This window comes from Herpailurus yagouaroundi, unplaced genomic scaffold (genome assembly GCF_014898765.1).
Source record: "Herpailurus yagouaroundi ecotype Mexico unplaced genomic scaffold, PumYag 195, whole genome shotgun sequence".
NCBI lineage: Eukaryota > Metazoa > Chordata > Mammalia > Carnivora > Felidae > Herpailurus > Herpailurus yagouaroundi.
This window is the reverse complement of record NW_024412426.1, coordinates 6,488,508-6,508,521: the sequence shown is the minus strand read 5'-3', so window position 1 is coordinate 6,508,521 and position 20,014 is coordinate 6,488,508. Positions and strand designations below refer to the sequence as shown.

Below are 20,014 nucleotides of genomic sequence, written 5' to 3'. Positions count from 1 at the left end.
GGGGGGCGGGGGGTGTGGCACGGGCTCGGCGCGCCGGGCGCCCTCCCGCCCGCGGCTCGGCCGCCCTCCACCGCTCTCCCTTCCAGGCTCGCGGCTCTCGTCCCTCGCCCGCTCCTTGGAACTCCCTCCCCCTCGCCTCCTCCCCGCTCCCCACCCCCCCCCCATCTCCCCTGCCTGTGCTCGCCTCTCCGCACCCCCTCCTAGCCCAACCCTTGCCGCCGTCGCCCCTGCCTCCTCGCCTAGGGGCAGTGCCCTGGGGCTCGGCTCACCTGCTGCCTCTTCTCCTCGCAGCCCCTTCCACTATACTGCCCCCTCCCCACATCCCCATTCTCACTCTCCATCTTCTTCCAGAGGGGGGTGAGGGGTGTGGGATTGAGCTCTGGGGCGCGGGTCCCAGGACCCCTGCACGTGGACATCCTCCGCTCCCCTTGCTCACCGCCCCCCCCCCCGCCAGGGTTGTGCAGAGAAGTGCCCCCATTGGCGCCCTGAGACCCCTGGAGTGGGGTCGGTAATGGGCTGCTGGCTCCTTTCAGCCTACGCCTGGGGAAGTGTTGTCGAGTCACCAGCAACCCCCACCCCACCTCCATGGGGGCAGGACCTGGGCGGCGAGCTCTGATCAACAGAAGGTTCCAAACCAGAAAGGATGGGGAACGCACCGGGAGCTAAGGTGAAGAAGACACCTAGGGATGCAGAGGGAATGGAAGAAAAATGGGTAGGCTCTCAGGGCAAGACCCCTTTGCTGGGGAGAGAGGTTGCAGACGTTCTCGGTAGAGCGCGGAGAGGGAGACCCGGGACATCAGTGTGAACCCCCGCGCTCCCGGACACCTCGGCACCTAGATCCCAGCCGGGTGGGTACCAGACCCCGCCCAGACTTCTAGACTGCTGCGCGGGGGCGGCTGAACGCATGGCTGCAGGGGTGAGGGAACCGAACCCGCAGAGGAGGGGGAGAAAGCGCGCGGAGTACAGGCTGCAGCTGAAATTGGCTAGTTCCCCCCACCACACTCGTGATGTAGCGGAACTTCAGTCCGAGTGTAAACTCTTCCTTCTCACTTTCTCTGCGGGAATCCCCCGCTGACCCCCCATCCCCTCCACCGCTGTGTGTGAGAGTTTATCTTCCAGAAGGGCTGCCTGGCCACAGTGGACCATTTCACCAGCTGCAGGGAGTATTTCCTAGTGAAAGCTGTATACGTGAGAAACTAGTCAAAGCTACAGACCTAAGGAGGTCAGGCAGAGCAGAAACACTCCTGATGGTAAAAAGAACGTTGTAAATCTTTTGCAAACCCGTGGCCATCAATGCTTAAAAATGCCAGGTTATTCTTTAAATTCCAGAATAGATTCAGCACCTCGTTCTCCTGTTAAAGATGTCTTCCTTATTAGGAATTCCTTCCTGCTGGAACTGAAACATGTTTTTCTCCACTTCTGCTCTCAGTGTAATCGGATGTCCTTTCTGAAATGTGAATCTGATCCTCTCACTTAAAACCTTTTCAAACTCTCTAGGTTACATATAATTGGCTTCCTGATCTGGCTTCTCTTTTTCATTCCAGACCTTTCTGAGTACAGTCATCTTCCTTCACGTGTCTTCCCCCAGTCCTCTCCCCAACTTTATAGGACTAAGACATTGTATTGGTAGGGTTCTCCAGAGAAACAGAACCAATAGGGCGTGAGGGTGTGTGTGTAAAAGATTTATTGTAAGGAACTGGCTCACACCCTCATGGGGGTGTGAAATCCCCAGGGCAGTTCTAGCAGGCTGGAAACTCGGGCACTAGTTGATGCTCCAGTCTTGAATTTCTTCTTTTCTGGGAAACCTCAGTTTTTGCTCTTAAGACCTTCAGCTGATCGTATGAGGCCTACCCCACATCATCAAGGGTAATCTTTCCTAAAAGTTAACTGATTGTGGAGTGCAACATCTACAAAATACCTTCACAGCAACACCTAGATTAAGTGTTTGACCAAATAACTGGCTGCTGTTGCCTAGCCAAGTGGACACGTAAAACAAATCTTGAGACATTATCCCTCCCATCTCCCAGTTCTCTGGAAGTGTCTCCTGAATCCTAGCTAGTCAGGTGTCTTACTCTTTGCTTCCCATGCAACTTGGGCTTCTATGTTTGTACTTGTCACATTGTGTTGTGCTACTTCAGACTATACTAGAAGCTCAGTGAGGGCATAAACCGTATCTCTCTGTCCCCCGTAGCATCCACGATAACCAGTGACTGGTGCTAAACAGGTGTTTGATGAACATCTGAATGAAAGTGTGACTGTGGGACGTCATTCTCCTCAGGCATTTGGAGCCAGGGTGGCCAACACAGATAGGACATGAGATGAATTCACCTCCAGAATCCTTTCTGCCCTATTCCAGGCTTTTTGTTCTCCAGATTACGTGATCCCAAACACTTTGACGCTTGCTTGTTTGTTTAAATTTTCCCCTTTTGCTTAACAACTTGGGGATTCTTTTTTGTTCCATCTGGGTCTTTTGCCAATTTAACCACCCCTTGTCAGGCACCGGTCCTCGGTCAAACTGACTAATGCTCACACAGTGGGAGATTAACTCAGAGTTTACATACTCCTGCATGGTGAGCCTCTTTCCAGGATGCATTGAATGGAGGACTCACCCCCAATCCCAAATACTGAATTGTCCTTTCCTCTCCTTTTCTCTATCGGTGCATCTGTAGCAGTTGCCTTCCATTACCCCCTCACATTATTCTCTCATTAGGCACATATATATGGGGGGGGGGGCACAAATTTACTTTACAGATACGTTAAAGTAAGACCAAAAGAAAAAAACCCCAAACTGTAACATTAGCGGAAATCACTGCAAGAAGCCAGCCTCAGCCTCACAAATAACCAGTCTCCACACTGACTTGAGCTCTGCTTTCCACTTCAGCCCCTCACGGCCCCCTCAGCCAAATACTCCTACCGCTTGAAGAACCTTCTTGTGCCAAACACACACTCACTGTGTTTGAAGTGAGGGGGAAACAAGGAAGAAGAGTAGTTTGTATCATCGAAGCTGGAGAAACAGGGAAACGGGGTGGCTTATCCTAATTTTAGGCCTGCATTTCTTACTACATACAAATCCCATCAAAAGTGTGATAGGCTAGGTGGACTTCATTTCCTTCATGCTGCAGGACTATATAAAACCCCTTAATTTTGCTTCAATGGACAGGAAAACCTGAAATATGTAATGAAAAGGTTGAGCTCCCCCAAATTCTACACTCCCTTCATTGTGGTGCTTTCAGAACTGTTGATCTGCTCCAGCTAACAGTGTGAAATCTACAGGATTTCACTTTTATGTCTATTTTGCTTTTTGACCTTGGCCTACTCATGGTCACACACACACACACACACACACACACACACACACGGCATACCACTGTCTCTCCCATAATTCCAAACAGACCTGTAATTTTGGAGTCTAAGTGACCTCTGTGGGCATCCTAACTCTTCCATTTGCGAATCATGTGAGTTTGAGAGAGTCCCCTGATCCCTCTGAACATCAGTTCCCTCATCTATGAAAGAGAGACAATACACCAAACTCACAATGGATTGCTGTAAGAATTAAAGTGAGACCACATATAGCGCTTTATCATTGTAAGTTCTCAGAAGAACTTTAGTCTCTCCTGTGTGCTTGACCGAACCCTATGAACCAAGGGGTTCCTGGCCAAGCCAGACCACCAGCAAATTTCAACTCTATCATAACTCTTGCCACTTATTGAATCTTCTGGATAACCTCACTGCATACGTTTGAGATGAGAAAGAATGAATCATGTCCATCAGATATTGACTGAATGCCTACAGGGTGCCAAACAGGAGCTCTGTGGATATAGCAAGGTTGCTGCCTTCTGTGAGCTTCCGGTCTACAGAGGGCAGGTGTTAAACAAACATAAAGTTAAAGTTCTTGTCAATGCAATAAACAGAAGGTAGAACAATGAGAGTGTCTGAGGTTGGAGGATCAGGGAAGGCTTGTCTAAAGAAGTGACATTACAGTTGGGGCCTGAAGGTGGGGGAGGGGGGAGAGTAGGGGGAGAGAGGGAGAGGCAAAATGTAAGGGAAGAACTGCCTCAGAAGAAGGAGGAACATGTAGAAAAACTACAGAAAGGCAGAAGTGTGGCAATTAGAATTGGGGGAGCTCAAAGAGAGAGGATTGGTGGTAGACAGTGAGTAAGCTGGAGAGGCAGGCAGAGACCAGGCCACATGGCACTTGGATTTTAATTAACAGGACTTTGACAAATTTTCAGCAGAGCACTAACCTCATCAAATGGCATTAAAAAAAAAAAATCACTGTGGTTGCTACATGGAGAACAGACAGAAGGCGAACAAAAATGTAAGCAGGTAGGCATCGAATTTAGATGTTATTGCTTTAGCCCAGGTGAGAGATTCATGGGGTAGGAGGGAGGGGCGGAGATGAGACATGGCAGTAGATCAAGAGGGCTCTGGGATCCACTGGAGAGGGGAGTGGATGGTGAGGAAGAAGGTGGACATTTCCCAAGAGGTTCTAGTTCACTACAAACTCGGAGGAGACAACTGTATAGGCCGTACTTCAGCGAAAGGCCCGCCTGATGTGGTCCCTCCGAGGGCACTTACCTCCCCCTCTCACAGCTGCTGTGTTTCCTGTGGGTCTCATCCTGATTGTGGGCACAGTGTGTGTCCAATATAGTCATGATTCCTCCACCTCTTAACTGACTCAGGCATGGGCCTGTGACCCACTCAGCCAACGAGACTTTTGCCATGGTTTCTGAGAGAAGAGACTCTCACGCTCTATGGCTGATCTTGAACCCAAAACCTTGGAGGTTATTATTCCAATAAGAGAGGAGAAGGCACCAGGGAATGGAGTCAATACAGAGCAAACAAAACCAAGATGACCAGGAGCAGGTGACAACATTTGATGGATCCTCTAGACCAAACCGCACCATAAGCCACGCACATTTTCTTTTTATATAAGCCAGTTTGGGTTGAGATTTCTGACACTAAAAATCGAGAGTCTGAATTGAAACACTGCAATGCAAGGAACTGGAGAAAGTGAGAAATAATTAGCCTATATGGAAGTCTCTAAGTTGACTCTCAATGATTCCTGCCACCTGCTCTTCATGCCCTGTGTTTCACCTTCCCCTTGACTGTGGGCTGCTAATGAATAGAATAGAGTACAAGGGATGGGATGTTCCTTTAAAGATTAGGTTATGAAAAGACCATGCGCTCTCTCTTACTCTCTCTTGGGATCTCTCTCTCTGGTGGAAGCCAGCTCCCATGTGATAAGCCAGTCCCAAGGAGAGACCCATGTGAGCCTGGAAGTGGAACTCCTGAGGTCTTCCAACTGCCACGTACGGGGAGCTCGGAAGCAGAAGTTTCCCAGTCAAGCCATGAGATGACTATAGTCCTAGACAGCACCTGAGTACCGCCTCTCGACAGACCCTGAGCCTGAACCCCTCAAGAAAGTTCCTCTGAGATTCTTGAGCCCCCAAAGCTGTGAGAACGTGAATGTTCCTTGTTTTCAGCGGCCAAGTTTCGGGGTCACTTCCTATGCAGCAACAGATAATAATCCAACTTCTAAGAGTGAAATCCCAAGTAAGCTTATAAAGTGTCAGTCAGGCCTGAAATATGCAAATTACTTTAAGAAGGCAATTCCTCCAAGGCAAAAGCACATTCATCTGAAGTATTCATAACCCTAAAATTAGAATATGTTAATTAGAAGGAAAGTTGGACGTCATCGAAAGGATAGCAAAAGACTGTCTAGAGCAGTGGGCCTCAAACCTGAGCCTCCATCAGAATGTCTCAGAGCGCTTATCAGACACAGATATTGACGCGAATATCAAGTCGCCACGTGATGCTGAAGCTGCTACTCCATGAGGCACACTTTGAGAGTCCTGGATGAAAAGCAGGATCGGGTTTCACTCTGCTCTGATAGCTCCCAGTCACAGAGGCCGTTTCTGCAGTGGTAAGAAATTGGGCTAGAGACAAGCCATGGTTTGGCCGACAAATCATGGCAGGCACACATCACCGTTCAGTTTCATTCTCAAAGGGGCGCGGTTCAAAAGTTCTTTCCATGTGCAGTGCCACCTACACGTTTTGTGCCATTTGTGGTACAAGAAATGTACTTGTTCGCTCATTCAATTGTTCATTTATTTATTTAGTACCATCTGTGTAACAGGAAGGCATGTTTCTAGCATTTGGGGATACAGAGTAGCGAAGAAGACGCGCCAAATCTTTGTTATCGTGGAGCTAAAATAAGGAAAGAATGACACCAGTAAAACCGTGTCCATGTCTATTCAGCAAAACATCACTGAGCCGCTGGGAGGGTTTCAGATTAAAGTGCTTCACGCTGAAAAGTGAAACGAAAAATATCGCTTTTCCCTATAACTTGGCAAAATTCATCAAAATCAGGACACTCGCTTGGTGAAAAGAAAAGTCACTCTCAAATATGTAACACTCAGCAATATTTTTAATGGATTTGTATATGTGCTTACTTTAAAATAAATACATGTGCACAAACATATGGAGAAAGGTAAGATTTTCTCATGCAAACAAGAGTCTCTTTTATAATGGCGATTCTTAGTTCCATATGATTTCTTTTTAGTTTTGAAAATTCATGTGAGTTGAGACACTCATCTTTTGTATATAAACGTCGATCCTTTAATCATGTAGCCATCAGCATTAATTATTAAAAATAAGCTAATATCTACATATAATTTTGCTCAACTAGGAATAAGGTACTGAATAAAGGCATTGTGAAGTAAAGAAATCCTTGTAAAATGGTCCTCTGTTACAATAGAATATATTCAGTTTACAAAGAGGAAATTCTGCTCCAGATTTCTTTCCCCTTCCAAAACCGAGTATCGTAAACTATCGGTAGGAAATGAACATTTAGCTGCTATGTATCTAGATTTTAGCACTCTTCACCTCTGGCATTACAGGTAAATCTTCCACCAACAATAAATTCATTAGGTAAGTTTTTTAAGTCTGCCAATATTGGGCAAACTAATTACATCAAATGTGATGCTTTTTATTAAAATCAGCCATAAATACAGAGAGAACTAGAGCATTTTCAATTTTTCTTGATGGCTTTCATTACCTAATGAATTGTCAGCACATCCAGTACTTTATTTAAAACTTCTATTTGTTGTGAATATTTGCCAGTCCAGCATTTTGCCTTCGCCTGAGACCACAAATTCTGACAGCAATGAAGAACAAATCCATTTTTTTGTGTGTGTGAAGAACAAATCAATTCGATCTCTCTTCTAAAATGAAGTCAAAGACATAAAGGTAATAAAAAAAGCAAATAGAGAATGTAATTGGAATCTCCTAAAGGTACTTTTTAATGTGTTCAATGACCAAAGATCTTAATTTCACCGTATGCAGATTTCAAGAATCTAGCTTTCCTTTATACCTTTCTGTGTCTGTGATTAGATGAGCACATACAAGGCTTGCTCATGGCCATCTACTAAGTTGATGGCAGAATTGTATCACCCAGGGTGTGTTTATTGTATAAGAAAGCTATAAAACAAACTAGAATGTGGCTTTTGGTAGAATTGAAAAAAATTGTTAAGGTATTTGTGTTGATCTCTCCAAATTCCACAAACAGATCAAGACAGGCTTGCCACACCACCTATCCCCGGGACCTTTCACTCATGGCCTCATCTCCACATTTGTGACCCATTCTCTGCACACTGCAGCCAGATAGATCCTTTAAAAATAAAATCTGCTTAAGTTGAAGCCCTGATGAAAAGCATACACTAGCTTCCCATTGCTTTCAGGACAGAGACCAAAATGTGAAGGTCATCTCCGGGTCCTCAACACCTGTGCCCCTGTGCCCTGTCAATAACAACGGTAACAAGAACAACAGGAATCGTAACAATAGGTAACATCTATCCAGGCACACATGCCAGCCATTCTTTTAAAACCCTTTCATCTATTATCTCATTTAATCCTCATACTAACCGTCCGAGGTAACTACTATTATTACCTTCAGAGAAACTAAAATAACTTCCCCAAAGTAACATAGCCAGGAAGCCAATGCCCATTTCTATATAGGGCCCACCACCAGACACACAATTTCCTCTCTGTGGGTCAGCCACCAAGCAGATTTCCAGTTTCTGGACTATTCCACCCTCCTCCTTTCCTTTAAGACTTCACGCACATCAGATCTTGCAGCCTAGACTGTGCTCACTCTAGTAAATAACTCACTACTAGAAAATAACTTCCACTTGTCCTTCAGACCTCAGCTAAAACACGCCTTCCTCAGAAAAGGCCTCATAAGCTCCCAACAAGATCAGCCCACCCCCACATGTACACTCTCATCATTTTCCTGGTCACGACTGTTATGAAGCTACTCGTTTAAGTCATTATTTAGTAACTGCCTATATTATTGTCCTAGGGTTGCCATAGCTACGTACCAAAAACTTGGGTGGCTAAAAACATCAGAAATCTTGGTCACAGCTCAGAGGCTAGAAGTCAGAAATCAAGGTGTCAGCAGGCCATGTTCTCTCTGACAGCTTGAGGGGAGCATCCTTCCTTGCTGCTTCTAGCTTCTGGAACGTGCTAACAATCCTTGGTGTTGCTTGGCTTATATATATATTCATTACTCCAGTCTTATGGGCATCTTCTTGTGTGTCTTCACATTGCTTTCCCTCTGTATCTATCTCTGTGTCCCAGTTTCCCCCTTCTTAAAGGACACCTGTCATTGAAATAGGGCCCACCCTACTGACCTCATTTTAACTTGATTACCTCTTAAAAGACCCTATTTCCCAATAAAATCACACTCTGAGGGATGGGGGTTAGGAGTTTAATATGTCTTTTTGGGAGAATACAATTCAACCCATGACATCGCCTGTAAGACCAAAACAAGTTCCAAGAGGGAAAGTACCTTGTCATCTTGTTCCTCAGCACAATATCTCACACATAGTAGGCACAAGAATCAACATTTATTAAAGGAAAGCTCATTTTAAGAGGTATTATTGAGAGAATTTTGCAATTAATCAGGGCTCAGAATCTCAATGCCTACAACACTAGGCAGTAAATATACATACCAACTGGGTCCAATGAAATGGAGGAGAGACTCTAGTTGGCTCTAGTTGATTACTGCCATGAAAGAACATGGATCCAGTGTATTAGGCGTTCTAATTTTTCAAGAAAAGTCAGATATCTACATTGTTTTAGAAGACATCTTTCAATTTCAAAACGGAGGCAACTAGATCAATTTTCAAAGTCAACAGTGTGACATTAACAATAAAACACGTCTGTAGGCTGCACACGGTCCTTAGGCCCTCTGATTTAGCCTCTGGGTTAAGGTAGCATCAGATGCCCTGGGAGGTCACATCTGTAATAAAATGCGATGATTTTATTTTCCAGGCTACAGTAAGTGTTGAAACATCTTATTTCAATTGCAGTCGTACAAGGCTGGCAGGGTGAGGCAAGTGTGGAACTCCCCCTGGGCACAAACTTTAAAGGAGTGTCAAAAACAACAATCAAGATAAATACTATTTTAATACATTTTAAAAAATGGTAATAATATAAAAAATCCATGATGATCAAACTTTCACAATTTTAAATAAGGACCAGATCCAACCCCACATTTGAATCAGTTGGTGTCACTCCTGTTACCCTATTCCTAGCCTCACTGCCCTCTTTTACCAGTACCTTCCCTGCTAGATCTCATATGGGAACTCTCTTCTATTGCATATTTTCCCCTTTCCTGGAGCTCCAAGTACTGGGCTATGCTATAGACAAAGCCACCCCTCATCCACCCCAAATTCTGTGCCCCAACATGCAGTGCACTGCTAAGCTGATGAAGTAACTTATGCTTCCTGTGGGTTTTCCAGTTCATCTTCCTCCTTTGAAAGAGTGAATCTTGAGTGCTGTCATTTCTTCTCTAAGACAGTGCTACCTGCTTCTGATGGAATTGGCTTAATTATACTTTTCTCCCAGGCTTCAGCTTAATGCCTGCTTCTTTCTGTTGTGCTGCTAGATGCTTCAGATGGGGATCTGGCTCTAGCCCTGCAACAGGAAGAGTTGCTGGGGCCCAGAAGATGCAGGTTAGTCCCCATAGAATGTTCTTAGGTTGGCCCAGCTTTCAGCTTGGAAATCACATCTGAAGTGCTTGAAGGCTAGATATTACAGACAGCTCTTTTGACCTTCCCAAAGCAGCCACTCAAAATACAGACCTTATCTATCTTCACCACAAACCCTTCCATGACATAATTAATGTCCATGATTAGGTAATAAGTGAGGGCGAATGTTAATTCAGGGTTGTCACAATCTCTACAAGCTTCTCTCAGACCTGAGAGTCACAAGACATGTCAGCATCCCACTAGGACTACAACGCAGCCAGTTATGTAAATATATTTGTGACCTGCCAAAGCAGCCATTCAAAACATTTGGAACCATCATAGAAACTTCCACACCTCACGATCCCTGTATCTATACTTTGAATGAGAACAAGATATAATGAGGAAAGTTAAGCTTGGCCCCAAGTTCTTCTGAAATCTCTGCTTCTTCAGACATTAGAAGATAAAAAATGTAATCAGGTAATTAATTTAATTTGAACAGGACAGTTGCCTGATCCTATATCTGACTATTCTCTGTGGAGAAATCTCTCCCTGTTGTTTACCTATGATAAATTTGATCACAATTGCCCATGTGTCCTGATGTACACTTATAGAAAATTTTACACTTGTGTGTGTCTGGCTTCCCTTAATTGACTAAAAGCTCTCTGAGGGCAGGCATCTTACCTGAATTCTTTTTGATATATTAGTGGGCAATCAAGATTTTTGTTGAATTGGTGGGACCAGAAGACCACCCCTATCCCAACACACACAAAATCCCCAGGTTTTATGACCTTCAAACAAGGATTTCATGGTAACTGTGACATTTATGATCAAAAAGCATTTAACTCACATCAAGGTATCTTAGGTACACTGAAAGTCACTATATTTCTTCCATGTCTTTCATTATCTCCTGTAATTCTATTACGGCACAGATTCATATGCAAATCAGCATAGCCCAGTGGCCAAGATTAAGGAGCTGCCTAGATTCAAGTTCAGGCCCAGCCATGTATGAGCTGTGCCTTGTTTTGTTTGTTTGTTTGTTTTTTGTTTTATCTGTGAAATGGGGATGAAAAGATATCAACTTCTTCTTTCTAATGAGATCTTAATGAGCTAATCCTTGAAATGTGTTCAGAACAGTGCCTGGAATATAGTAAGAACTCAATAAACATTAGTGACTATTAATACTGTTGTTTCCACTGATGGCACTGAACCATGGAGAGAGTAAAGAATATGGACTTGAAATAAGAAGTGAAACAAAGGAAGAGGTCAATTATTTTCTGGGGCTCAGCCCAGCAAACATCTGGAGGCTGGCTTTAAAATTTTTTTTAACGTTTATTTATTATTGAGAGAGAGAGAGAGAGAGCACGGGGGAGGGGCAGAGAGAGAGGGAGACACAGAATCCGAAGCAGGCTCGAGGCTTTGAGCTGTCAGCACAGAGCCTGAGACGCAGAGCTCAGACTCACAAACTGTGAGATCGTGACCTGAGCCAAAGTCAGATGCTTCACTGACTGAGCCACCCAGGCACCCCTGGAGGCTGGCTTTTAGGAACCAACTGGGCAAGTGGGATTCAGGAAGGAATCAGGTAATCCAGGCTGCAAAAGACAGAGTCAGATTCTAGCCCTTGTGTTCCAGAAAGAAAAGGACACTGCAACTCAGGTAGCTCCTTCCTGGGGCAGGGAGCGTTTCCCATCTACCTGATAGGAGTGAAGCCCTTACTAGGACGCAGAGAACAAAGGACAGGGAAGTGGCATCCAGTTAGAGAGAAAGGGAGACCATAGGTGGGTTCAAGAGGCTACTCTGGGAGCCCAGAAACAGATCTAAAGGTCTATTGTCACCATTATAGATATAGTGGTGCCACTTTCTTTACCATGCACATACTCAGATCTCCCTTTGGCCCTGGTCCCAACATTTTGGACTCTTGCTATCTGAAACTGTCCCTTTAATTGTGTTGACTACTTTGTATCTCCTTAGCAACCATGATTACTTTAAACTTTTCTGGGTTTGCCTGACTTTTTTCCCCTTTCATTATTATCAATGTTGTTTTCTGGACACAGATAAAACTCTTCTTTTCCACAAACAGGTTTTTGGTTAAAGTAAAACTTTTATATCCCCAAGCTGTTGGTTGCTAAGGGGACCAGTGTATGCAAATAACCTATAAGCACAACAAGGGCCCCAGGAAGAAGTTTGCTATTGGGCCTAAAGGTGAAATGTGTGTTTACTTCTACTGTGACTCAGATATTGTACCTGTTCCCCCTTTGCTCATTTACTAGGGATTTCTCTTACTCCTCTCACGTTATGCTAGCATCTTAACATACGTACACACACATAATAATGTGTCACATGATGCTCAGTTTAATTAAAACCAAGATGTTGAATATTTACTGTTCTAGTTTTAAACAATTGTTGATAAAAATCTATTGGCCATCAAGTACAGCTGTGAACAGAATAAACTGTCTTTTTTTTTCATTTTCATATCCACCCCTACAGTGGAATGCTAAGTTTTGTGGTAGTTTTTCTTTGGAAGAAAGTTGGGTGGAAATAAACTTTAGTGTTTTCCATTAATATTTTCTCAAGAAGGGGAGCCAGTGTTGCGTTGTTCGGATTCCAAAATGCCTTGCCAACCTTCTTGGTAATTAACTGTAGTGTTTCCTTTGCCTAACGTGATGGATGCCATTTGCACCATTTTTATATGGGGCATTATGTTCTTCATATACTGTATCTGCATATTTGGGGGCAGCATAGATTTTAAAACCCCAGGCGTCTTCCCTGCTGCCCTCAGCCCTGAACTCTGACTTGGGGGTTAAGTCCCCTCCTTACTGTAATTCTATATACACACATATAATTTGTGTTCAGTAAAAATCAAACCAATGTTATTGTTTATAAAGGACTGTTCTAAAAGTCCAGAGACTGGGTGATAAAAATATGAAAACTGGAAAGCCCTCTTTGTGAAGATTTGATTATCTAGCTGGGAAGACAACATTTCCCCAAAGAAATAAAAACAATGAATTATAAAGGCACGCTTGGAAGGGACCATCTGTTAGGTATACAATAAGTATCTATTTAAATAAATTATAATGGGATATTGGCCAGTCATATTTTGAGGACTTCTTTTTTTTTTTTTTGTTTTTGTTTTTTATTTATTTTTTTTTATTTATATATGAAATTTATTGTCAAATTGGTTTCCATACAACACCCAGTGCTCATCCCAAAAGGTGCCCTCCTCAATACCCATCACCCACCCTCTCCTCCCTCCCACCCCCCATCAACCCTCAGTTTGCTCTCAGTTCTCAACAGTCTCTTATGCTTTGGCTCTCTCCCACTCTAACCTCTTTTTTTTTTTTTTCCTTCCCCTCCCCCATGGGTTCCTGTTAAGTTTCTCAGGATCCACATAAGAGTGAAACCATATGGTATCTGTCTTTCTCTGTATGGCTTATTTCACTTAGCATCACACTCTCCAGTTCCATCCACGTTGCTACAAAAGGCCATATTTCATTTTTTCTCATTGCCACGTAGTATTCCATAGTGTATATAAACCACAATTTCTTTATCCATTCATCAGTTGATGGACATTTAGGCTCTTTCCATAATTTGGCTATTGTTGAGAGTGCTGCTATGAACATTGGGGTACAAGTGCCCCTATGCATCAGTACTCCTGCGTCCCTTGGATAAATTCCTAGCAGTGCTATTGCTGGGTCATAGGGTAGGTCTATTTTTAATTTTCTGAGGAACCTCCACACTGCTTTCCAGAGCGGCTGCACCAATTTGCATTCCCACCAACAGTGCAAGAGGGTTCCCGTTTCTCCACATCCTCTCCAGCATCTATAGTCTCCTGATTTGTTCATTTTGGCCACTCTGACTGGCGTGAGGTGATATCTGAGTGTGGTTTTGATTTGTATTTCCCTGATAAGGAGCGACGCTGAACATCTTTTCATGTGCCTGTTGGCCATCCGATGTCTTCTTTAGAGAAGTGTCTATTCATGTTTTCTGCCCATTTCTTCACTGGGTTATTTGCTTTTCGGGTGTGGAGTTTGGTGAGCTCTTTATAGATTTTGGATACTAGCCCTTTGTCCGATATGTCATTTGCAAATATCTTTTCCCATTCCGTTGGTTGCCTTTTAGTTTTGTTGGTTGTTTCCTTTGCTGTGCAGAAGCTTTTTATCTTCATAAGGGAGGACTTCTTTTTGAGGACTTCTTTGTTAGCAATTTGTTTAAACTATTAAATGTGAAAGTAAGTTATTTTTTAATTCAATTCATGATGACTTGTTGTTGTGAATCAGGTCTAGATCTCCTCAACATTTTCTAGTGAAGTCATCACAGACTCGATCCTTCTATTAGAAACCATTATACATAACATGATTGTGATCAGCACATTTGATTGTATTTGTACATCTCTCTTCCCCTCTTGACGTGTCCCTTACGGTAGGGACCATGTCACCCTCATGATTGTGTCCCTAATGCCTACTACATAGTAAATTCTAACAAAAGCTTGTTGAAATGAACTCAAGTATTTCAGCAACCTCAGAGACTTTTTTTATATATATTTTATAAATTTTTAATTGTTAAATACTCCAAAAGAACAGAAAATAGCATAAACCTGGATTTTATTTGTTTGTTTGTTTATTTTTAAGTAGGCTTCATGCCCAGCATGGGGCCCGATGAGGGGCCCAAATTCACAACCCTGAGATCAAGACCTGGGCTGAGATCGAGTATCAGATGTTGAACCAATGGAGTCACCCAGGTGCCCCAACATAAACCTGGATTTTAAAAGTACTAACATTTTACCATATTTGCTTCAGATATATATTTTTTTCCTTTTTTGAGGAAAAACAGATTACAACAAGAGCCCCAGCTGACCCCAGACCACCCTGTTCCTCTCTTCTTTTTCCCTCCCCCCAGATTGCCGCTCTTCTGGAGTTGGTGTTCATTTATCCTTCTTGTGACTGTAAATATCTTTTCCATGTATGTATGCAGCCATAAAATATAAAGTATTTAAAAATTTTTTTTAACATTTATTTATTTTTGAGACAGAGAGAGACAGAGCATGAACGGGGGAGGGGCAGAGAGAGAGGGAGACACAGAATCGGAAACAGGCTCCAGGCTCTGAGCCATCAGCCCCCAGAGCCCGACGCCAGGCTCGAACTCACGGACCACGAGATCGTGACCTGAGCTGAAGTCGGACCCCCAACTGACTGAGCCACCCAGGCGCCCCTAAAGTATTTTAAATTTTACACAGTGGTATCTTATTATATGAATGCTTTTCAACTGCCTTTTTTTTTCTCACTCAGAATTTATGTTATCAAGATTTATCCATGTTGAGATATACAGGTTTTTGTTTTAGAATGATCCATTTTCCCTGATCAAATTTAGAGTAAAAACCTCTATCATTTAAAATCTAATACTTGGCCTTAACTTATGGAATAATGAGGGGCGCCTGGGTGGCTCAGTCGGTTGAGTGTCCGACTTCGGCTCAGGTCATGATCTCATGGTCTGTGAGTTCCAGCCCTGCGTTGGGCTCTGTGCCAACAGCTCAGAGCCTGGAGCCTGTTTTGGATTCTGTGTCTCCCTCTGTCTCTGACCCTCCCCCATTCATGCTCTGTCTCTCTCTGTCTGAAAATAAATAAATAAATAAATAAATAAATAAATAAATAAATGTTAAAAAATTAAAAAAAAAAACAACATGAAATAATGAAAGAAGGTCCTGTAGACATGAGACAAAGAGAAAGGGGCAAAGAGTCTCTTCCATGCCTTTCTACCCTGTCTGACTACCTTGGCCAGCCCTCTCTACTGACTACTATACCAAAGCAAAAACTCCTGGGTTAAGAGCTTAACTTAGAGTTAAAATATCCACATCAGAAACAGTTCAGCAGTCACCAGATCCACACTCCGTTTAGAGCACTGGCTGAACAGTGCTCTGAAATTCTGAAATTTCAGAAGAGACATCTTTCTTTCCCTTCCTCCCAATTTTTCTTCCAAAGACATGTGACTTGTTAATGGCCAGACCCCCTTAGTACATGGGTAGCTAAAGCAAGTTATCCAAATTTTCCCATCAAATACAAATGTATATAGTATTTGTGAAAACAAAGCAGTTGCTTAGAAAAAGAAGCTTGCTTGCAAGTTAATTACATGCACAATTTCCTAACAGCATTTGCCTAGACAAAGTCCCTTTTATCACTTGGCTCCTGGGTAACTAATTCTCATTTAATGTGACACTGAAAGATTAAGAAGTCATAATTTACTTCTAGTCAGTAGCCATATGACCGCTGCTAAGGAAAGACTGTTTCTGAGGTCTGAAATGTTCTAATACACGGATTTTATGTATCTCAATTCATGCCTTTGATGCTAAAGTCCATTTCTTGCCTTTTATTCTTTTTTCTTCCCTGAAAATCTGGCTAAAACGAAGTATCAATGAGAAGTCTTTTGAAAAAATTTAAAGAGCATGTAACTTTCTTTGCAACTTCTGGCTCAAAGTTTTGTTTGCATCATGTTTTATAAACATCTGCTTAAAGTATTTAGGTGCATCTCTGTGTGTAAGAAAGCAGATCTTTGATAATATAATGTCTAATTCCTCCAATTAAAACTACTTTAAATAAGCGACATGTTGCAATTCCTGCACATTTGTAATCTCTTATCACTTTTCATTTCCAGAGTTTCCCCGAATCAAATAATGACCTAATCTGATAAAACACAACTGAAATGGAAACACTGCTTCACACTCCTGTACAACCCACAAACACAAGAACTAATGAAGGCATATGGGGGGGTGGGGGTGGGATAGCAGGGAGAGGAAGTCAGACCTTTTCTATTTGAAACCGCGTAGGAATTTAAGTAGAAGTATAAAACAATTACCAGAGAAAGACTTCAGCCTGAACACTTGAATATTAAACAACTCAGCCCTTAATGAAGCTTGGCCTTGTTGTTTAAGAAAGACAAAGAGTAGCCTCTGTTGCCTGTCTCCTGGTAAACCAGACTCAGCTGTAGTTTCATCCTCTTCTTCCCTGACCCAGGTGCCAGCTGTACCTATGACATGCCATTGCTTTTCCAGTTACCTGCATCCCTTTATGGAGAAGCTCAGTGTCAGAGCGGTGAGCTCGCGAGAAAATACTGAGCAAGTCCAAGCCTGCTGGAATCACCCAGGGAAACAAACACTGTTCTAGACATTGCATTCTGCAGCTCATCATCACCAAGGCAATGTAGCCAAATGTCCTATGTCTAGCATTGGGGCAGTTTCTAAATTTTCTAGACTCTATGCCATCCAGTTATTTATTGTATTTGGATCCATATTACACACACACACACACACACACACACACACACACACACACACATGCACGCACGCAACTGAGCCAATTATCCATGGCATGAAAGCTTTTAAAAAGGCAAAACTGACACAATTTTGTCTCAATTATCAGGATATTTAAGATATTTCAGGTAAAGGTGGCATTTTAGTTTGAATGATTCATGTGGAATCTCAGTTCTCTAATTCTCTTCACGTGAGCACATATAAACTTACCTAGCTTACTTAGATTACAACAAAAATGCTAATAATCAGATAGATAACAATCTATTTTTTCTCTGTCCTCCCCTACATCATGTTACTTTTTGTACTTTAGAGCTCTACTCAAGTGGATTCATCCATAAGACCTTCTTAGATACATTCTGTGAGTTACTTGCCACTCTGTTCACCTTTAAGCTCTCACCTTTTCAGATCTAACCAGCTGTTAATTTTGTTTCCCTTTGAAAATATTGTGGAGGGAGGCTTTTTCTAGTGGCTCTGTTTCTTTGTGTTCTTTCTGGATTTCCATTTGGCATCCTATCCCCCAGTTCCTAATGCATCCCAGGACCCTCTGTTATGGTACTCCATTAGGGGAATGAAGTTTAGTCTATCGTGCATTATGTGTTTCCTTCATTCTTCTCCCAATCAGAAGTAACCTGTTCTGCATGCCATTTCTTCAGAGGATCCTGAATAAGGCTGACTAGCTAATATGGTATAATGATTGACGCTGGATACTTCTTTTAGGTAGCATGGGTGTATATAAAGGAAGCTTTCCTCAATAATGGCAAAAGTTTCAGCCATCATAACAACTTAATAAAATAGTTTAATTATCTTCAAAGATGATTTTTGGGGTCTTACAAGTCTGAAAATATATGGCGACAATCATAGTCCAAATACCTAGTAACTGTTCATGAAGAAAAGTATCACTAATTTCAACAAATTGGGGAAAAATACAGATCAAATTAAAGAAAAGTCCATCTTATTTTTAAGGTAGTTTAAAGAAATACTCCATTCCCTTTCTTGGCTTCCATAATGCTGACAGCAGGCTTAAATTACCTCTTTACGCCAAATATTAGGTAATTTAGGGAGAAGCTGACAGGCCAAGAAGAAAGGTTTTCTTGCTCACTGTCTGCCTGAATCCTACAGAGTCTGTCATTCAGAAACCTACCACTCCACAAAATCTCTCCACCATACCGCACATTACTATTAGTTCTCATAAATATAAATGGACCACCAGGGATCATCAAATACAAGAGGAAATTCTTTAACACACAAAAAAAGATCAAAACAATAGAAAAACAAAAATCTCAGAGAAAAAGACAATCCAGAAACCAAAAGAAAGAAAATTTCAGAGAAACCGTAACTATTACTCTGAGAGCTAAGAGAAGTAACTAGATGAGATGATGGACATACCAATTAGCTTGATTGTGGTAATCATTTCACAATGTATACATTTACAAAATCATCACATTACATACCTCAAACATACACAATTTTTGTCAATTATATTTCAATAAAGCCAGAATAAAGAAGTAAATCTTTTTTTTTTTCAACGTTTATTTATTTTTGGGACAGAGAGAGACAGAGCATGAACGGGGGAGGGGCAGAGAGAGAGGGAGACACAGAATCGGAAACAGGCTCCAGGCTCTGAGCCATCAGCCCAGAGCCTGACGCGGGGCTCGAACTCACGGACCGCGAGATCGTGACCTGGCTGAAGTCGGACGCTTAACCGACTGCGCCACCCAGGTACCCCAAGAAGTAAATCTTTTAAGTGAAAATTTGATAAAATTAATTAATAACAAAAAAGAGAATATATTGCTTGCATCCACAAAATAAAAACAGGAAGGCATAAAAAATAAAAATTCATAGAACAAAAAAGATATTCTTGGAAATAAAAATTTTGGTAACAGAATTTTAAAAACTGCAAAAAAGTTTAAGCAGATACCGTTAAGGATATTGCCCCCCAAATATAACAGAAAACACAAAGAATAGAAAATAGGAAAGAAAATATAAGATAGAGGATTAGTTCAAGAACTATCATGTTAAAATTATAGTAGTTCCACAAAAAGGAAAATAGATAAAATTTTATCAGAGAAAATTATGAAATATATGATACAAGAAAAATTTCCAGATCTGAAGACCAACGGTCACCAAACTGAAACAGCTCGCAATAAATGAAAAGGCTAGAACCTGCCAGAGCATTGGAGGTAAAAATAAAACCTCAAGAGAGAAAAAATAAATCACACACAACAAATCATGATTCAGAGTGATTTTGGTCTTTTTTGAACTTATGAATATTGATACCAGAATTTAAAGACACTTTAGCAATAACTTCAAATTTCTGAGTGAAAAATTTCGAAATGAAAATTCTATACCTAGCCAAACTAATCATATGCCAGTATAATATACAGTTATTTTCAGACATGAAAATTCTCAAAATTTTTACTTCCTAGGCTGAGATGACATTCAAAACGTAAAAATCAGTGTGGCATGACACTTCCACTTAGGTCAGAAGACCTACATCAGAATGCATGTCCATCATTAACATGAGCATAATGTAGACTCTGCCCAGTTTCCATGAACTCTTCCTTAGAGGCTATGGGATGATATGCTCCAACAAAGCTAAGAAATAGTTTAAGAGGGGTGCCTGAGTGGCTCAGTTGGTTAAGCGTCCAACTTCGGCTCAAGTCACCATCTCACGGTTTGTGGG

General features: G+C 42.1%; 1 protein-coding gene across 1 annotated transcript in view; it reads right to left on the bottom strand.

Moving 5' to 3' along the window:
• The window catches only part of KCNK2 (potassium two pore domain channel subfamily K member 2), a 197,112-nt gene that overhangs the window by 124,964 nt on the left and 52,134 nt on the right, over positions 1–20,014 (bottom strand). The gene's annotated exons all lie outside the window — the stretch shown is intronic.